Source organism: Chiroxiphia lanceolata, chromosome 2 (genome assembly GCF_009829145.1).
Source record: "Chiroxiphia lanceolata isolate bChiLan1 chromosome 2, bChiLan1.pri, whole genome shotgun sequence".
In the NCBI taxonomy this organism is placed as follows: domain Eukaryota; kingdom Metazoa; phylum Chordata; class Aves; order Passeriformes; family Pipridae; genus Chiroxiphia; species Chiroxiphia lanceolata.
In genome coordinates, this window is record NC_045638.1 from 30,042,598 (window position 1) to 30,062,733 (window position 20,136).

The 20,136-nt window shown below is 36.0% G+C and overlaps 1 long non-coding RNA gene across 1 annotated transcript in view; it reads right to left on the reverse strand.

Moving 5' to 3' along the window:
- Positions 1-16,889, reverse strand: part of LOC116783408 — a 30,092-nt gene extending 13,203 nt beyond the window's left edge. Inside the window, exons 1-3 of the long non-coding RNA XR_004355674.1 lie at positions 16,803-16,889; positions 12,666-12,851; positions 9,147-9,278 (exon numbers count right to left, since the gene is read on the reverse strand). This is a non-coding gene — a long non-coding RNA (uncharacterized LOC116783408). The remainder of the gene's footprint in view (positions 1-9,146; positions 9,279-12,665; positions 12,852-16,802) is intronic.
- Positions 16,890-20,136: the final 3,247 nt, after the last annotated feature.

The window sequence follows — 20,136 nt, forward strand, 5'->3', positions numbered from 1 at the left end:
AGCCCAGTAGGTACAAACAATCCTTGATGTTTAGGATAGCTTAAAACGCAAGGAAAAGAGGGAAGGATTAACTAAAAGCAAGCTATTTAAGTAAGTAAAAAATTGTTTTCTGTAAAAAAAACAGATGGCAAGGTGTCAGGTTAGATGAAAGATATAGACAGCTAGATACTAATCCCCTTGACTGTGTGTTTAACTTTTCTTCTGTTGATAGGTTTGCCTGAGTAGTATTAAAACATTTCATGAATCTGCTTTAAACACTACTTTACTGTAGCAGAACGAAAATTAATGCCTAGCAGTCTGCTCTATGCTTTTAACAAACAGATTTCATTTATTCCTTTGAGCCAAAAAAAATTAGAAGGACCTAGGGGTCTCTGATCATTTGCCCAAAATTAACGATCAGTTATTGAATAATTAACTGTCATTGATATCTCATTTCTAAACAAATCAATGGACCCATTTAAGTGTTTGTGTAATAATAGTAGTGTAATCCTTCCTCGTACGAACTGCAAGTGAATAGACCAAAGAGAAAAAGCACATTCTCCACCCAAAGTAATTATGAGACCTACTTAAAAATCATTTGCTTCAGCAGAAATGTAAAGTATTTTTCTGCATAATTTACCTCCCAAATGTGTGCATTTGGCTTCCACATTAAAAAATGAACCCTGTGTGAGTGAAGGTAGTTCTCCAGTGTCTTGAAATGTGAGAGCATGGGTGTAGGTGATATTTGTAAAAGCGTGACAAGGCACCCACAGTCATGGTGTCTGAAGGACCTGTGGAGCAGGGTATCCAGGGACCATCCCACCAGCCAGGGACTCACGAGGGGCATTACGCGACTCATGCAAACAGACTCGCAGAAGATGAGGTCAGGGAGGGAACATAAGAGGCAGGTCAGTGGGGTTCGTTAATCTCTTCCTCCCGACTGTGCACTGCTTTCCTTCCCACCACCCAGCACTGCTCTTCAAAGCAAGGCAAACAGTGTGGTAATCTAGAATTTAAATCAAAAGGACTATCTGTTTTAAAATACTATAATGTGTTTGCAGTACATGAACAAAATTGCTGTCACCGAAGAAGATAGCTTTGTAGATGACTCCATCCCTGTATTTTTGAAAATATTCTGGAGTGTCAAATGCAACACTTTACGTTGATTGTCTTAATAAACAGCAGTGGCATGTATGCGCTTCAGAAGGGTGTAAAGGGGAGGGAAGTGCTGCTTATTTCAAGGCACAAGTAGGGAGGAGTATAAAACTATTCAAACCAGGAATTATTTTAAAATGTAATTCACTTAACTCAGAACATTGTGGACTTACCCACTGCTAACTCTTCAGCAAGCAGGACAGTGAATGCTTGAAGCAGAATCATTTATTAGTATTATGAAGAAATGGCATTTTGAGTATTTAGTGGGAAATCTGTGAACATAACAAATGCCACAACTGGAAACAGAAATGTTTGCTTTGTTATTTCAATGAGTGTTTAAACAATAGCAGCAACAATGACTCAAAGCAGCAAAAGTCCAAACTATGGGACTGAAAATCTTAGTGTACAGCTATATTTAAAATAATAATAATTATGTGGGTAAACGAATCCCAACATCTAGTTATTTTTGCTGTCACTCGTTTGCTCCCACCTTTTGGCAACAAGCAGTTCTTCAGATTTGCTGCTAACTATTGCTGAAAGAGCTCTATTCCCACTCTTCTGGAACAACAGTGTCTGAACATTTCCCAAGAAGGCTGAGGCACATTCTCTGCCTTAGCTGTCCTAAACATTCCTCTGCCTTAGTCTTAATATGCCACCAAATTTTGCCTCAGTTTGTATTTGTGGGTTTTCTAAGAGAACAGGCAGAGTCAGTAAGGGATTAGAGGGAGCACAGATTTCCCTCCTGTCCAAGCACAGTGTTTGTGTTTTGTCTTGGTTTTGAAGAAGGTTTATGTTCTGGAACATGGCTGTCCTCTCCTATTCTACTGAATTTACCAGCTGAAATGTGACAAGAGTATATTTTAAAATGTTTGTGAGCTTCTTTTTCAGTGAAAAGTCTGTGGGTCTTTCCCAGCCTTCCCAAATGTGAATATATCTGAGACATATGCCAGCATATTGGATATTTTTATCTGTTGCAGAAATTAGATTAAAAACAATATGCATTTATGTCTGAATGCACTTCTGAGTGTGGAGTAAGCTGTGGGAGTGGGGATGGTCCTTGTAAAAAACTAGGGAAGGGGAAGGCTGCTGGGGTTTAGTTTTAGCAGGTGACCTGCTGCTACAGAGCTCCATTTGTGATCATATTGGGAAAATTCAGAACGAAAAAAAATTCAAATCTGAGTAACATATTAATTTTAAAAATCAGTATTTCATAAGTAATTTCTAAACACATGCGGTACAGACTTCAGTGTATTTATGCGTAGAAGGAATTTGTGTGATAAACACAGGATAAACATATACTGCCCTAGAGAGGGAGAGGGCTAAAGAGCTTAGCTTTGTCCAATCCCATTCACCATGGATGCACAGACATCACAGCGTATTGCAGCAAGCTCCCATCCCAACCACACAAATGCTCTCACACATCAAGCCACCGTGTGTTTTCCTATCATACCTGAAATGTTAGCAATTGAAAATGAGATGTCTGTTGAGCTGACATATTCACGATGTACGGAGCATGGAAAGAAATTAAAGATGCAAAAGCAATGTTGAAACCCATTTTTTTCTTTTTCAGCTGTTTGAACAGCAAGCTGCTTCTTTCTTTCCTGTGAAACTACACTGATAATAAAAAGGAATTTTTAAAGAGAAGTGGTGAAGTTTCTTAGCTGAAAATGTTTATAAAATACATACTTATCTCAAAATGATAATGATGAGAACAGATAAGAAGCAATTACTATTTTCTTGAATATGCTGGCAGTGATCTTGTTCCATGATTGTATTTATTATTTTAGTTTCACAGTATGTGACAGAAACTGAATAATTTTTATTTTCTCTGCATCAAGCTTTTTGTGGTTGACAGTCACAGTTACCTCCAAGTTCTGCTTTGAACTATACCAGGCAACATTTTCAATACCTCTTGCAATAAGAAGTATTATTTAGAGCATATTCAATTACAAAAGTGCTAGGTTTATAGCAATATTTATCGATCACCCAATAAAGGTATTATTTGTCAGGCTAGTATCTTAAATAAATAAATAAAGGTGGCAGAGCCTTCTTTCACTTTTATAAATGATGTATGTGTGTGACAAGTATCAGCCTCAATAAAGCACATGATGAAAAATTTGTTTCCAGAGCCATGGTCTAGTTCTTTAATTTGAATAAAAACAAGCATAATTTAGAATTAAAAGGATACTTTGCACTGAGATTTGCCTCCTTGCTTTGTTTTGCATTTAAGGTTTTTCCCTATTCTTCTGTTCTTATTTTGTGTTCTTAGATTTTATAGCAAGGAAGGCTGGCAAAATTTTTTGTCTGCCTCAGAGTCTTTACATATATTTTATATACAAGTTATATATTATTGTAAGTGAAACAGCTGGTTTTGAAGCAATTCCCTTTGGAATATTTACAGTTCAATAGTAATATCAGAGAGACCATAAAGTGAAGCTCAGCAAAAACAAAAGGAAACCAGGCAAAATTTCAAAATTTAGAGACTTAGTAAGCTATGAATAAGCAGCAAGATTAATGAAAAATGAACTGTGTCCTTTAGTTTTAATTCTGGAAGATGCTATTAGTAACTTGTATAAAGAAAAGTCATAATTTCCAATATATTTTGTGTTGTTTTTTTTTTTAGTTAAAGGTATTTTTCTACTGCTTTCTCTTGTCAGTTCAGGTTTTCTTAAGCAAACCTGAAATAGATATGTTGCAATCTGCCTGCATTCTAGCTTTTAAACATAAAGGTAACTTGTTTTTGATTGTCATCTGATACTATCCTCTTTGGTGGGGTCGGTAGGAGATGCTGAATTAAAGCAAATTTATTCCAGAATTTTTTGAATTTAAACTCTAAGCATATGTTTACCTGAAATAACAACTCAAAATAATTCGTGGAGGGCAAAGAGCATTTTTTTCTCCAGTTCAAGAATGATGAATGCTCTTATTCAGTTGACCAAGTTAACAAGCAATTTCAAGTTTAACAACCAAAGAAAGGATAAGGGAATTGTTTTTTAGTTTTAACTCTTCTGTTACTACTGTGGTATATTTATAGGAAATACAACAGAGAATTAAATCAAAACACTGATTAAAAAGTGCATAATATTAATGTCAGAACAGTGTTTTTGTCAGCTAATGATAAACTCAAAACGCCTTCCTTAGTTTTATTAGGCTGATTGCAGCTAAAGGCAGTGCTAGACTTCTACACATTTAGGTAACACATTATTATAGTTTTCAGAATGATTACTTTTTGCAACCAAAATTTATTTTGTTTATTCAAATCAGATAAATGTTACGGGTATTTTATTCATCATTTTTCTGCTTATGTATATTGACATTTTTCACCAGATTCTTCCAGCACTCCAAGTTGGGATGTCAAAAACTGTGCTTGCAGAAATGAAAGTATCCTCATTATGCAAATTTAGGTTCCACTGATAGGCATGTTCTGTTTTATAAATTACATCCTCTTGTCAGAAGTCAAATTGTATTTGAATAACTTCATGGAAATTGTCACCAAGATTTTAAATTGTGTGCCTTGTATGCCATTGTTGATTTAGTCAGTGAGTAAAAAATGGACATATGTTGATTTTTAAATATGTGCATGATTTTTTTGTCATAAATGTTATTTAAATGAAACCTAGATGCATATGTAATTTTCCATGTATATTTTTGTAAATTTTTGCATTATATAAATAATCTTAATGTTTATATTTAATAAAATATGTTAAACAGTATTAGTTGCTGTATATTTTAGTCCTAACAAGTTTGTTTCCTATAAACATTCTTGCAAAAATTTCCTGTAGGGTAAAATAAATATACATGTTCCGATAAAAATATTAAAGCATAAAAGTTAAAATGAAAAGTGAACTTGAATTATGAAAATTGTTTTTAACTGCTATAAAAAGACTGCCTTTATTATTTACATTTTCTATGAAATTTACAAAAAACAAACACAAATATGTTTAACTCATATTGTTGAGAGTAGTGATACTCAAATATAAGTTCATTTCTTATTGTAAGCTAAACAATTTAATTAAAAATACATTGTAACTCATTACAAAGAATAAACTGAGTTAAGAAAAGAATATATTTGAATAATTTATAGAGCAGAGATGCTCATTTCAATTTAAAAAATAATGTATTACATTCTTATTAAAAAAAATATTTCAATGAGATATAGGTTACCAGCAAAAAAAGGTCTTTTACAGAAGCTCATACTTCAGTTGATCTTAGTTTTCAGAATGACCATTATTGCAGCTGGAGTAATCTTTGATGTTAAGAAAAGTGGAAAAATCAAAGTGAAGTGGTAAATCTGTTCATTTTTCAAACATATTAATCTTGTCAAGTTAATACATAAAATCAATCTTTGCATTTTTTTTCAGAGCCTTTTATTCCCTTTTATCCAAAATATGAAAGCACTTAGGAGGATAAAGAAATGTGGATGACTTTGGAAAAAATGATCTGAAAATATATTTTGTCTGTTGGTATTAAACAGTGACACAAGTAATGTGAACTGTGCATGGTCAAAACATGAATTACTTGTTCAACTATTGGAATTCATCGTATTTGTTCTGCTTATAATATGAATATACAGCAAATTTCTGGTACTGCTTTCTTAACAATTCAACTGAATTTCAAGCCCTGACAGTAACAAATACAAATTGCACCAGCCCAAAAAAATTGTTGGGGCTAATTTTAATATTAATGAATTCTTTACAACCTCAGTTCAGCAGTTTCGATTAAGCTTTAATTAGTAGCCAGAGGGGAATCCAAAACAAAAATAAGGAGTTGAATTGCTAATTAAGTTAGTTTGATGAGGTAGAGTTTTAGTAAAAGACTGGTTGTTGTTGGCTGTGCAGGTTCTGACAGGCTAAAAATACTAAAGATTATCATTATTGTAACTAACATCCTACATTACCACCAGATTTCTGCAAGGAGCAGACAGTTCATTAGAGTACAACACTTTTGTGTGTCAGTACGAGAATTAAAGTCTTGTTAATAAGATAGCAGTGCATGGGAACCATAGACCAAGACAAGAAAACGTGGTTTTAAATTTGACTGGTGATAAATTATCTAGTTATTTGATACTCTGGTATGCATCTGACTCTAATGTGCATTTATTTGTTAGGAACTGCTTGTCAGTCAATTCATTTCCCAAACGGAATTTTGTTTATTAGGCTACAGGGCTTAGTGATTTTTCTTTTGACGTGTCCATCACAGTCACATTTTGCTTAATTTGCATGCTTTAAATATATGATGTTCACCAAAAATTGTATTTAGTAGTGAATATGTAGATGCGAGTAGTTGTGGTGTTAGATGCTCTACCTCCAGAATCTACATGTCAAAGAAGGTAATATAAGAGAAATCTATAAGCAAACTTAGCTGAAGAAGCATGTTGGAGTAAAATTATATAGCTATGTTTTTTCCCCAATGATCCCTTTTATAATGGGTTAAAATCTCGACCAGCTTAAATCATTATCAAATGAATTTTTACACTGTCAAGTTAACTATTGCATTCAATTAAATTTTTTTGACATTGTAAGTGTGCTACCATAGCTCCCAAAAGATTACTAATTATAACGACTGAAGCTCTGCAGTGATAGCAATTCGACCAAACTGCACATAAGAAATGTGTTAGATATCTCTGTAAGGATCGTATGGAATGTCATTTGATTTCACTATACTTTGATGTTTTCTATAATTTATATTTTCTCCTTTTGCTTAAGGTTTCAAAGCCTACAAACCCAATAATGAAGGGATAAGGGAAGACAGAAAAATAAATTATATTGTTTCTGTGGCATTAAATATAAGCCTGCTATCAGAGCTACATAGCACTAGCGAATTGTAATCAGGTACTTTGACTTAACGCTGTTTTGTTTTATAATAAGAGTGGTTGCCATATGTTGGAAGTCCTATCTGTCTGTGTCTTAGGGGTTTCATACCTCTGTAACAAATCCAAAAACTCATTTTATAATACCTTAAATCTACCCATTGTAATGTAGCTCCACTAGTGTAAATCCACATCAAACTTTCCTCATGAATGTTGCTAGAAGATTGCTTACATTAGCACTGAAAGCAAGGGGAAGCATTGAATTAGGATGCAGAAGATAGAGGAAAAATAACTTTCACCAAACCTTCTTTTAATGCATAGTTTACAATTTCTTTCACTCAGCATGAAACTGATTAAAAGCACATGGATGCCCCTCATAAAGAATGCTTTGCACAAATAGATGCATTGTTTAATACGTTTACATCCTTGAATGCTTGGAATTTGAACTGTAATGCAGCAATGTAGCGGTTGTTGGAAAAGAACATACAGTATCCACTATACATCTGTCTGAATATACAGTACATTCCTCTGCTGTCTCACTCTCTCTCCCAGTTGCATCCAAGGATTCCCACTGGAAGACCAGAGCCTGTTACAGTAAACAAATTACATTGCTGGTATTAGCTATCAGGGGCACTGTTTGTGCCAGATATTACACCAGCAGGCAAACAGGTTCACACAGCCAGCCCTAAGAGTATATGTGTAGCTGCACACAAACTCTCCACTCACTACTTTATTTAGTTGAAAAACGAAGCACAAATAAAATCTTTTAAAGGAGTCATGATGAATGTGATTTTTGTTGTTTGGATGAATTCCTTCAGTGCACATTTATCACAGATCAAGGCTATTTTTTATTTCTTAGTTCACTCTTTCTCAAATACCAAACTGACATTCTTCCGTATGGTTCACTAACTATGTCAAAACTAAAAGAAAGATAAAATTAATAGAAGTACAACTCCCTGAATCAAATTGGTATTCAGTGAACAGACCAAGAAAAGATTTCTGTATCAGTGGAATAAAAGGCAAGATCATTAAAAAGCTTCAAAATTCCCCAAAAGCAGCTTGAAAGTTTAACCAAATGCTATATTTAGAAATTTTGTGTTCCCGATGTTTGTATTCTTATGCCAGTTTCAATACTGGTCTCTTTGCTCACCTCGATGTAATTACTACTGACTGACAAATGTGGAAATGACAGAAGAATCACTTTCTATATGATGGAAAAAGTCTGTGAAAGTTATATCATTGAAGGGCACCCAATTCCTGCCTATTAATAAATATTTTTCTGTCTCTGATTTTATTTTTATTTATTTGCAATTAAATGCAGGCTATTAAGTACACATTGCTTGCAGTATGAGCATCTTTTCATACACTGGAAACCAAAATCTTTACAATCACAGTGTGTTAACCAGATGTTCCGTTTTATAAATTGAGTTAATGTAAAACTACTAATCATTTCAGCCTTTAAATACTCAGGACAATAAAAATAGCAATGCTGTTAACAGAATAGATTATTTGTTTTGATATGAAATGTTAAATAAAAATTAATTGAATAGGTCAAGTCAAAATGAAGTCAGTTTGTGCTTTAGGGGCTTCATATAAGTACGTATGTGTATGTACATGCATGTGTATATGGACGTCTGTGCATAAACATCTAAAAATATAAATACGTATGTATTTATAATCCCTCTGAAACAACCTCTTTTTCTCTGCTCTCCAAAACTGTAATTTGTTCAGCAGACTTCTAGTCCTAGCTAGACATGAGTTTATGTGCCTCTGTGTGTTTGTAAATTCCCTGTGAGGGCACAGAGATGGAGGAGGGGGCTGCCTTTACATTATTTTGTTTAGAAACTTATCCTTTAACTGGTTTGTGCATACAAGTTGGTTTTATATTGGTGACTTTAATTTAGGAATAATTGTATAGCATCTAGCAGAAAGAAAATTTAGGCTGAACGTAAAGGAAAAGATCATAGACCTTGTAATATTTGCCTTGGCTGTGGCATTTTCTCCCTCAAAAATTAAGAGAAAATTAAAAACTAGGCTATGTAAGAATTTCCAGGTACACATGAGAATCTTAAAGTGGACAGTATTAAGATTTTTCTTGGATACAACAGATGTTGATCCCTATTTTTTTATGTAAATTTTCCACAAATATATCACAGAACTGTGTGAAATATATCTGAAACAATATTTTGGATAGAGGAGATACTTGAAAGCTTGAGAGGAAGATATCTTCCAAAAATACATTGATGGTTCTCATACACAATAAGCACTGCTCAGGAGAGACAGAAGTGTTGATGAGCAATCCAAATTGCCATTGCAATGACTCAAAAAGACAATCCTGGAAGAAAGTAATCCATTAATTTTAACTGCATTCATGTATATCCTGAAGCATTTTACTATACGAACTACAGCACAACTGCTCAGCCCTATGTTCAGTTGAGATTGAAAAAACTATGGCAAAAATCCCTGATTCAAAGGCAATAAACTTTTAAAAGCTCCATTGCTCAGTGGAGGATGCCCTGTGATGGCTGAAATTTGAAGCCAGTACAAAAACTTCTACCAACCCGCAGCTGAGCAGAACCCTACAGTCCTTTCTCAAATTAGCTGCATATACTTTTTTTTTTAGTGTTAGGTTTCTTTTAACTCACAGTTTGGATGAATAATAGGTATTTCTAGCTAGTGTGGATCTTTTCCCACAGGTCACCTCAAACACAAATCAGCTTTCGTTTAAACTGGTTTAATCAGGGTTTTCAAATCTCCAATCCATAGCACCCGAGTCGCTGCTAAGCTTGCCATGAGGTCTTGCCAAACATGTACAAAAGAATCAAATTTCTGCTCAGATTCATGCTTCCAGTGATTTGGTTGGAGTTTGGGAATGTGTCGTAACAGTGTCCACTACAAAACTGATGTCTCTTCCCATATCGTTAGACAGATGGACAAGCTGGCAGACAGGACCAGGCTAGTTTGGGGGCAGGGAAAAAAATAACACGATCATATTTCAACTCATTGTTCAAGTTTAATGAGTTCTGCCATAGCTCCAGCACTAGAAGGTTATTGTGAGGGAAAAACAAAGGGACCCTTCTTTTGTCTTTCTTCTGAAACTATCAGGCCCCATTACTGAAAATTAAGGTTCAATAAAATTCGTATTCAGAGATAATTAGCGGACAGCTTTGTGGTGAGGCGGATAATATGACCAAAGTGCTGGTTCACAGCAGTGTGTGCTGAAGTGTGAAAGAGCCAGTTCTCCATTGCTGCTTCTGAGGTCATACCCCCTCATCCTGCATACAATGTGGCAGTCAAAATGCAGCATTCTTACCTGCTGTGATAAAAAATACACCAAAGCAAATAAATTATTTCAATCCCCCTCCCCCTCACAGTTTTTTTTTTTTAAACAAAGCTGGATCATTAGTAATAAACTATGACTTCATTAGAATGTTCCACATAACAGGATTACAGAGGAATGTGTCAATAACTGGCAAAGGTTTGTCTTTCATTAATTAACACCTTTGTATGAATACAAACCTGTTATCCTCACTTTTTATAGGTGAAATATTACCATTAAAATTAGACCTTTGGCTTACAAAAAAATTCTTGATGGTGTTAATTTGTACAACTGAACATTTTCCAAATATTGTTTAGATTTGAAAAGAAACAAAATTTGAAATCAGGCAGTATTTCAGGAAGAGTGCTTTTTTCTGCACTAAGGGAAAGGAAAGTTTCAGAGTTCTACTCTTTTATATACATGTATGCAGAAGTGTGTACATATGCTCATTCTCTCCATAAAGGAAAATATTTAAGGAAGTAACTAATTAAGTATTTGTTCTGATTTTGTTGCTTAGCAGAAATGCACATTAACTACTTCAGCTTTACTTTTCCCATCTGTCACTGAGGAAACAGTTCATAAGCTTAGGGACACTGTAATATTGCTGTTTATCCCGACACGCAAATTTCTTTGTGGACAGACCGCAAAAAGCAATTTCTACCTCAGAAAGTAGAGTATTTTTTTGAGGTAGAAACACAGTAATGTTTATTTTTAGCAGTTTCACCTGCTAGCTTATAAATGTCACTTTTAGCATTCACAAAGATATTCCGATGCTTAGTGGGATCCTGGCTAGAACTACGTCCTTAGATACTGATGTTGTTTCACCACTGTCATGTTTATTTGGATCACCAAATGATTTACAGGATAGATCCCATTACTAAAGGATGTGCAGATGCTTAGTCTCACCTTAACTGAAATATCTATGGGATGATCTAAAATAATCTTCTCTTTTTGAGGGTCATAATATCTTCTGTTTTGGAAGCTTTGGGCCAGAATTCTATGTGTTCTGACACAGGCTTTTCCTATGGAATCATTTCCAAAAGGTATGAAATACTTATGTTAAACAAGACATCAATAAACTGGCATTTTCTCGCCCCTTTACCAGGGGTTTCTGGGAAGGTGGGTAGGGTGATATTTGATGTGAGCTGTTCTGCAGGAGTAACTGTGTATTCCCAAGTACTGATGTTTTCCTAAATCTCTCTTTATTTCACAATTCACTGCACAATAAGGATATTCTCAAAAAAAAAAAAAAAAAAAATGAGGTCACATTTCTTTTCTGTTTGGTTTAGGAAAAAGCAGTATGTGGTGTTGCTTTAAAAACCTGAATGGAAATATCCAAAAGCAATGTTGGATTTGTCATCCATATCACAGAGACTTTCCATGAGATTAAATTTGAAAAATGTCTTCAGATAATAGTGAACTCATTAAAGCAGGTCAATTTTTTTTATCCACCAGAAAAATCAGTTTCATGATTAGTGAAGAAAAGAAGGTCTCCATTGTTGCTTTTCAGGAGGTGGCTCTTTGAAATTTCAGGGACTTCGAGGTTTTTCAGACTCTTGGTGTTTGTTTTTTTTAAATAACAGCTTGCTATGGGAAAATCTCAGCACCCTGCAATACAAGGCTGAACTCTTACTGATTAGAGTGGAACTTGGTTTATTAATGTTACATAAGGAAGCACTTTCATCTGCATTTCAGTGTGTAGTGAACTTAGTATGTGATTAGAAAAGCAGGATTAAGGCTGTGTCTACATTAGCAAATAATTCAGTATGATAAGAATAAATCAGTAGATCAAAGCAGTCAATGCTGAAGCCCTACTCTTGCTATGTGGTTCAAAGTTTTCGCTTCCATCCAGGTTTAATATGATATCCTGGTCTGAACGTCCTCATTGCACACATGGTTCAAAGTCACCGACTCAGAGTCCAAATGCTTATGGTTGCACTAGGGCATATGTTACACTCGGTGAACCTCTGAAGAGGAGAACCTCACTTTTCTCTGAAATCCATCTTGTGGGCATCTAGTTTGCAGAAACCAAACTAAACTGCAGAACAAGACAAAGCACAGTAACATGAAGAAAACAAGGGAACATAAACCAAAATGTGAGTACGATACAGCCTAAAAGTGCCTTCTAGCTAGATGAACGCAGGGTATCGTAATTCTTGGATGTAAATGGCTCTCTGAGCCCTGTGCAACTCCCTCAACAGCGTAGCATTCAGCCATTAACTTTCTTGAAACCAAGTCCTGCAGCTCCCCCTGCTCCAAAGCAAGGAGTCAGGCTGAAAACCCTCTTGCAGCGTGCTGTATACACTTCAGTAAGCCCAGCATTTTCAGTTCAGCTCCTTCAGAAATATGCTAGAGAAAACATATCATAATATAGACTAAAGTCTGCAGGCACATTAAACTTACCAGGGATTATGTGTTGAGTACATGAAAGTAAATTACAGAGGTCAGCAATATTCTGCCACTTTACAGTGGCATCTCAAGAGCAATTTCCAACACAATGAGGCCCCCTCCTCAGTCCATGCAGCACAAATCCGTGAACCCTCTGTACAGTGCCTTTCTGGAAAAAGCCCTGTGACAAGCTGATAAGCCCTGTCAAGGAGTTCATAAATCATCAGTGATTATTGATTCAGGACTGCTGCCCCTCAAACTTAGATATACTGCTTCTAGGCCTGAGCAAGTTCACCAGCAGTCATCTTGGATGTCTTCGCACTCATGATGAAGATATATTTACTGCTTCCTGTCAGTGCTTGAACTGCACCTTCTCCAAATCCTTAGGCCAATGATATTATTCTGTACTCTCTTCTTTTTTTTGAGATCTCCTTCAAGCAATTCAAGCCAGAATATGCAGTTGTTTCTTGTAAGAGAGTGAAGCAGTTTTCTGACTACATGAGGACCAGCATTAGCTATGTTTGAGTTGCAGTTCAACTCCTACAGGATTTTGGTGTTTTGATTTTTTTTTTTTTGTTTTGGTTTTGTTTTTAGGAGGTTTTTTGGGTGTGGGTTTTTTGGTGTTTTAGTTTGGTTTGGCTTGGTTTTGTGGGTTTTTTTGGTTTTGGTTTTGGTTTTTTGTTGATTCATTTCCAACAACATAACCTCCTATAATACTTAATAATGTCATTGTGGTGGCTTTAAAATTTTCCAAGAGCTGGTGGGATCTGAAATATTTTGATATTTCTGTAGTCCCAAGGTTTCACATCTGTCACTCAGTGTTGGCAACTAGTTTGTGCAATGAAAACAATTGCAATAAAGCATGTACTCCCCCTTGTAGTCATCTTCTGTTTGCTTTAACAATGATTACTTAAGAGTGAAATTTAGAAGTTTAGTCTCACTGCGATAGAAGCATTACTTAAATAAAACCATATCATGCTGTATATCTTTTAAGGATGAAGTGAGATTGGCAGGTATTTTATCCAACTGTTGTGCATAGTATAATATACTATTCCACAGTTTCTCAGTTGCTCATTCATTTGATGCCAGTCAATTTTCATAAGCTGAAAACAGAACAAAGAGAACAAAATCAGGGTTCAAACCAAACTCCAAACAAAATCAACTGTGTTTTCAGAAAATTGGATCAAGCCTCAGTTTTAAAGTTAAATAAATTGCATTTACGATGAATGCTGAAAAATATCTGGTTTACAAATTCATTTTTTCAAAAAAGGATGAAGAGGATTTTTATATATGTATGTATATTAAGGGTAGTGCACTGTATATCAGAAATATATCTGAAAATCTGTCAGTGGAAAAGGGTTGATAAATTCCACACAGGAATGCAAATCTCTTGCAGCTGTGTGAATGAAAACCTTTTCTATTGCCTCTCTCTTAGATGCACTTTAGTTGTGGAACCAGGGGCTGCTTACCACAGTCGTATGCCAGAGTTATGCCCTGCAAGACAAGATACACTCTGAAAGCATACAGCCTGGACTCAAGCCAAAGTTAAGCCTCTCACTGATGATGACAACAAGGTACCAACAAAACGTAGACCTCAACCTATTATGTTAGTCGAGATTCCCAAAAAAATTTGCAGAGTGTATTAGATCTGCCTGAGATGGAGTTAATTTTCCCCACAGTAGCCCTCACAGTGGTGAGCTTTGTATTGATAGATAGAAAGGTGTTGGTAACACATCTACTGCTGAGCAGTGCTCCACAGAAATCAGGGCTGTCTCTCCAACATTCCCCCCATCTGTAGACCAGGGTGGACAAGGTCTTGGGAGGGGACACAGCCCAGACAGCACACCCAAACTGACCAAAGAGGTAGTTCATACTATATGACATCTGCTCAGCAATATAAGCTAAGAGAAGGAGGATGAATAGGGTAGGGGGGTGGGGTATGGGCATTTGTTATTACCACGTTTGTCTTCTAGAGCAAATTCTATGCAACCTGAAGCCTGACTTCCTGGGAAGTGGCCGGACATCACCTGCTGATGGGAAGCAGAGAAAAAAACCTTTTTTTCTTTGGTTCAGTGTGCGGCCTTTGCTTTTGCTTTATTAAAATGCCTTTATCTGATCCACGGATTTTTTTCAGTTTTATTTTCTCTCCACCTCATCCTGCTGAGGAGAGTAGTGACAGAGTGGTTAGTGGCCATCCATCTAAGACCAACCCACCACACAGCAGATCCCAGGGCAGATGAGACTGAATCTTCCTATATACTTAATGTGCTGTAATGTGGTGGGATGACACATCTTTAGCCACTGAAAACAAATCTGAGGCAACTGTTCTGCTAGACACCTTCAGTTTAGAAAGGCCAATCTTTTCTCTTACAGTAAGTGCTTGGAGTCAATACTGCAAATATGTCACTGCATGGTTTGACATTGGCAACTCGCCTGTCCTACAATGCACAACTCCCTGCATTTTGGACTGCAAAGAAGCAGCACAAAATGTTCAATGCTCCCCTCCACATTAGCCAAGATGCTACTTTGTCCTGTATGTTATGAAGCAGGCCTCCACCAGAGGAGCACCTGACTTACAAAGGATATATCCAAACTCCTGATACTTCACCAATGTTGGTATACCCCCAAACTACTTCTGGCAAGCTGCTGAGGGCAAACCTGGATCCAAAAGCTGTGGAAGGTTCTGCCATTGCCACCGACCAGGTTTTCACAGAAAAAAAATATTTCAGATATTCAGCAAATATTCTGAGTTGGAAGGGACCCACAAAGATCAGGGAGTCCACCACAGAAGTGAATCACCCATAAGGGGATTGAACCCACAACCATGGTGTTATCGGCACCAAGCTCTAACTGAGCCAACCCATTTCGTCCTCCTGATATGTGAAGATATGAGCTTATGTTTTCAAATGGGAAATACCCTTTTTCTTTTGACCTCCACTCATGGGTCTACAAGATGAACTAGCAAGTCTTCCCTGCAGCATCAAAGTCTTCTCAGTGCAGAAGGACAGGTGGAGTTTCCCTCCGTTAGAAGGAGTCCCTGGTACAACAGGAACAAAACCATTGCAACTCTAAAGGATACAGATAAGTTCTAATGTGAACAACATTTTAAGTAGTGCATAAAATCAATTCCTATTGATTAATATTAATTTAATAAACCAGCAATCAGTTGCTATGAAAACAAGAAGAAAGCTAATGCCCTGTTTCCGAGTAAATTATACACTGTAAACAGATTCTGAGAGATGCAAATAGTGTCTGGCTTCACTTTTCTTTAGTAGGAGGCTTGAATTATAAATGTGTCAGCCTTACAGTATTAATATTTTTAAATGTAAAGGTAGGCAATGAAAGAATAGCATCTATCCCCTGGGATTACAGTCCACCCTCTGTCACAGTGTGTAGATGGCAGGTATCCCTTGCTAGCCTGGTACTCGCTTTCAGGAGTTTGAGGCACCTGATTGCAGGGAGGGTAGGAGGTACTGCAATCCTTGCAGAACAGATCTCTTTAGAACAGCTTGGGGAATCTGGTTATGTGAAATTGTAACAAAATTACCCTGTGAAGTCCTGAAAAAAGGTAAGGCAAAAATAGCTAGGGAAATGCCTTGAGTTACTAAAAAATTTAATTTACTATGCATTAATTATTAGTTAATTAAGTTCAGTATCTCTCTCAAAGTTTCACTGGCATTCAGATCTTTGGTGGTTTCAATTACTTTTGCTCACTGACAGGATAAGGGTGTTTTGGAAGATAAAGGGTGACACCACCTTTGTGCCATTGATTCTTTGTAGATATAATATAAAAAATTACTCCCACTGGAATTGTGGTTCATTTAGTAGAAACTTAAAGTTTGTAAAAAGATTTCTTTTCTGATTAGTAATTAATTCTTTAAATTTTTGATGGAATGTCTGTAAACAGTTTACTTTTTATTTATTTATTTATATTTAGTGAGCACAAACAGCACACCAAAGCCACAATCATGTTCACCTAGTGCTGGATAATCTACTGACTTTCTGATTGCCTGATTGGATCCTAAGGAATTACCCTTTCTCCTCAGAACCAGAGATGCAGGAAATGAAGATAAAAGGTAGTGTTTATAGTTACAAAATAAAATGAGTTGAAGAAAAAGAATAACAGATCACAGAACTATGATTGTGTCTCACCTTGTCTGAGATGGCAGACATCATGCAGCTTCTAAGGTGGCATCAGGTCTCATGTGTAATCACTGATTTTATGAAGGCTGGCATTAATTTAAAACAAAAGAGTAGCAAGTACTCTACAGTGTTCTAACTGCTTTCCTGTAGATACAAAGGTATAAATACCAACACTCAATCTTGCAAGTTTTGACCTAACTCCATGATTTCACAGTCACAAATAGACCTGCTTGTAAGCCATAGCATGAGGACAGTTCTCTTATGCATTTGCACAGCTGCTCTGACAGCTGGAATAGGAGGCCAGTAAATATTTCCCTTTTGCTACCATGTAAAAACAAGTAAGAAAAGAGTTCCTTAGGTTGGTTTAGTACCCTCGATGTTCTTCATTCCTCAACAGAAAACAATTCAAAAATATAGCAGTTGAGAAGTCAATGGTATAAAGTTAACTTATTACACCCATTTAGGGATAAAAGTATCTAATAAAAAAAAATAGAATCAGAATCTTAAATTAGTATGTGATGCAGTGTAGGGTATCATTCCTGTTCAGAATATTCTATTTCTTGTGGAGTAGTTATTTGAAATAAACCTGATAGTGCCAAGTTTCATTATATGGAGCCCTACACTACATCATTTTCTGTTCCATAACATCAGAGAAGTATTCAAAAATCGGTACAAAATACATTGTTACTGATCAACATGCCTGCCTGCATTTTAAGTTTATCGGGAGTCAATAGCTGGCCCAAGTAACATTTTCTGTATCAGACTGTTCAGAACAGATTTGGAAAGCTAAAGTTCCTCTGTGTGTGCTGCTGCATGGGTCTGTAGCATTTTTAGGGCCTATTTTTGTATTTTTTTTAGGTCTATGGCAATTCATGAAGAGCAATAGTGATACCTGAAACTCTGAGCAATGCGGCTGTTCTTAGTTGAAAACTATGACATGTTGTAATATTAGAAACATGGTAGCTGAAGTCATTCCAAACTTGTGAAAAACTGCATGAAAATAGAGATAGCTGGTAAATAAGAGAGGTGGAACTACAACAAATGCTTACAACAGGTAGCCTCTGCAACTTGAGCCCGTGGGCTTCTTTCAAGGTACAAATAAAAAGTCCTACAGTTACAAAAACACAGTTCTAAATTCTTGTTTGCTGAAAACAAATAAACTCATCTGATTAAAATTTTTAACTGTCTAAGAAGCTTCTCTCTGTGTCTGCATGATATGGACTTAGCTTTTTTTTTTTATCTTTTTACATGTTCTCTTCACTGGGCAAAGCAGAATTTGCTGTTTCCGCATAAAGGTCATTAGTAGCCTGAAGGTCTATGCAAATCCTTCACACCAAACACTAATAACATTAGAATGGAGTGAGTGATAAAAGAACTAAAGAAATTAAGATTAGAAACTACTCTAAGTAAAAAAAGTTGTGGGGGCTAGCAACTTGTCAATAGAATGTTTTCTCTGTAGACGGTCATAACTTGTGTGCTTTTATAGCCAAGTTCAGAGTTGTCTTCAAGAGCTGCAAAATCCTTCCAGGTGAGCATCACAGAAGTTCAGTTTGGATTTTACAGTGTTCCCCTCCTGGTATGCTCCTTTGTCATTCTTTTTTGAAGACATTGACCATATGATGATATTCAAATGGCCAAGCGTTTACAATTTCCAGATCTGCCAAATAGCGAATCAACCTTTATAATTAAAGGTGACAAGCTGACAGGGAAAATGAATGTAAAATTATATACGTATATGAATTTTTATGTCAGATTGCCGTCTGTGCACTTGTTTTTTCTTTGTCAATAGCCGAAGGCTCATTTCTCTGTACTAGAAGTGCATTTTATATCGAGGCCTTCAGACAGCTCCCCTTCGCCCTAGTGAATTTGCTGATTAATTTTGGATGCTCCTCTTAATTAACACCCCAAAGGAAGTCTAGATTTTCTAGCCTATATTCCATGTAAAACAAGTGAATCTGAAGAACAATGACCTAAGGAGACAGGCGCGCTCTGTCCGAATGACATTACAAGAACATTGAATATCTCACAAGTCAGGACCTGGTCAGGCAATGCCTAGGGAAAATGTAGGCCTTTAATCAGGGCAGAAATGAGATTCGTATTAGTCCAATTTCATTTTCTTTATTGCTGACAAAGAGAGGCTGGGATGGATGCCACCTGACAGTTGAAACATGGTGCTCCTATGCAGAAGCGGGTGCCTCTGGCCTTGATTAATAATTGGTACCATTTTGACTTGCGGGCAGATAAGTTGATGATGGATGAGAGAAAAAGAGTGAAGTGATTTATTATAAAATTAGGATAAAATAACGAACTGGCTAATTGCACACAAGCCTCATAAAATGTAGCTGTGGAGTCAGAAGTGCAATGCCAGGCAACAATAATTTCCACCTCAGTTTTCACAATGAGATCTTAAAGCAAAAAAAGATAGAGACAACTCTTACTTATGCATGTGATTTATGCAGAAAAAGCCTTGCCCATTCTTCTTCTCCAAGCAAATAAAATATTGAGTCTTGTATTTTAGTTTTCTTTATAACTGTTGCACAAGAAAAGAGAACAGTAGAACTAAACAGGCCACGTTAAACCAACTGTTGCTTCTTTGTTAAAGCTAATAAAACCTTGTAGTTCTTGAATTTTTTTTGCATACTTTATCAACATAAAAATATCTAAAGTTTTGAAACTGAGTTGCATACGTGTTTAAATCAAAATTCAACTCAGAAATCAACTTGTAGGCTCTACTGGCACCTGTAGAAGTGTTCAGCCCTCTTGACAGGTATCACTTTTCCAGTACACTTTTTGATGCTTTGAACTTCCAAATCTTGCTCTGATAGCTATTTTAGAAGCTGAATCATTTACTGCTTGCTATTTTATGCTGCCTGTGTCCAGTTGAGTACCATTGCAGATTAAAAAAGCATATGTCATAATATCCATTTGCTGTTTGGTACTAATATTTATTTTGCTGTTGTGAATCAATGTTTTTATATACATTTTTCTTTACAAGAAAATGCATTTGCAAATGCCTGGGCATTTTCTCTTGGAAATTTTGAAAGCCTAACCTTTTCCTTGAAAAGTTTTGCTTCTAGCAGTGCCAATCAACACCCAACTGCTTTTTTCTGCAAGGTCAACTATTAAACAAGCTGAAATTACTAAATTAAATACAACTGCAACAATATTGCCCAAATAAGATGGGTTCAGTCATAAAATTGAAAATTAATGTAGCATGGGGAGCTAAAATTTAATTTTCATGTCATTGATTTCTATTCTACTGCTAAAAGAAAAATGTGGCAATTTCTCCTTATATTCCACAAATTTACACAAACTGAATTTTCCATGCCAATTAGGAGACAAG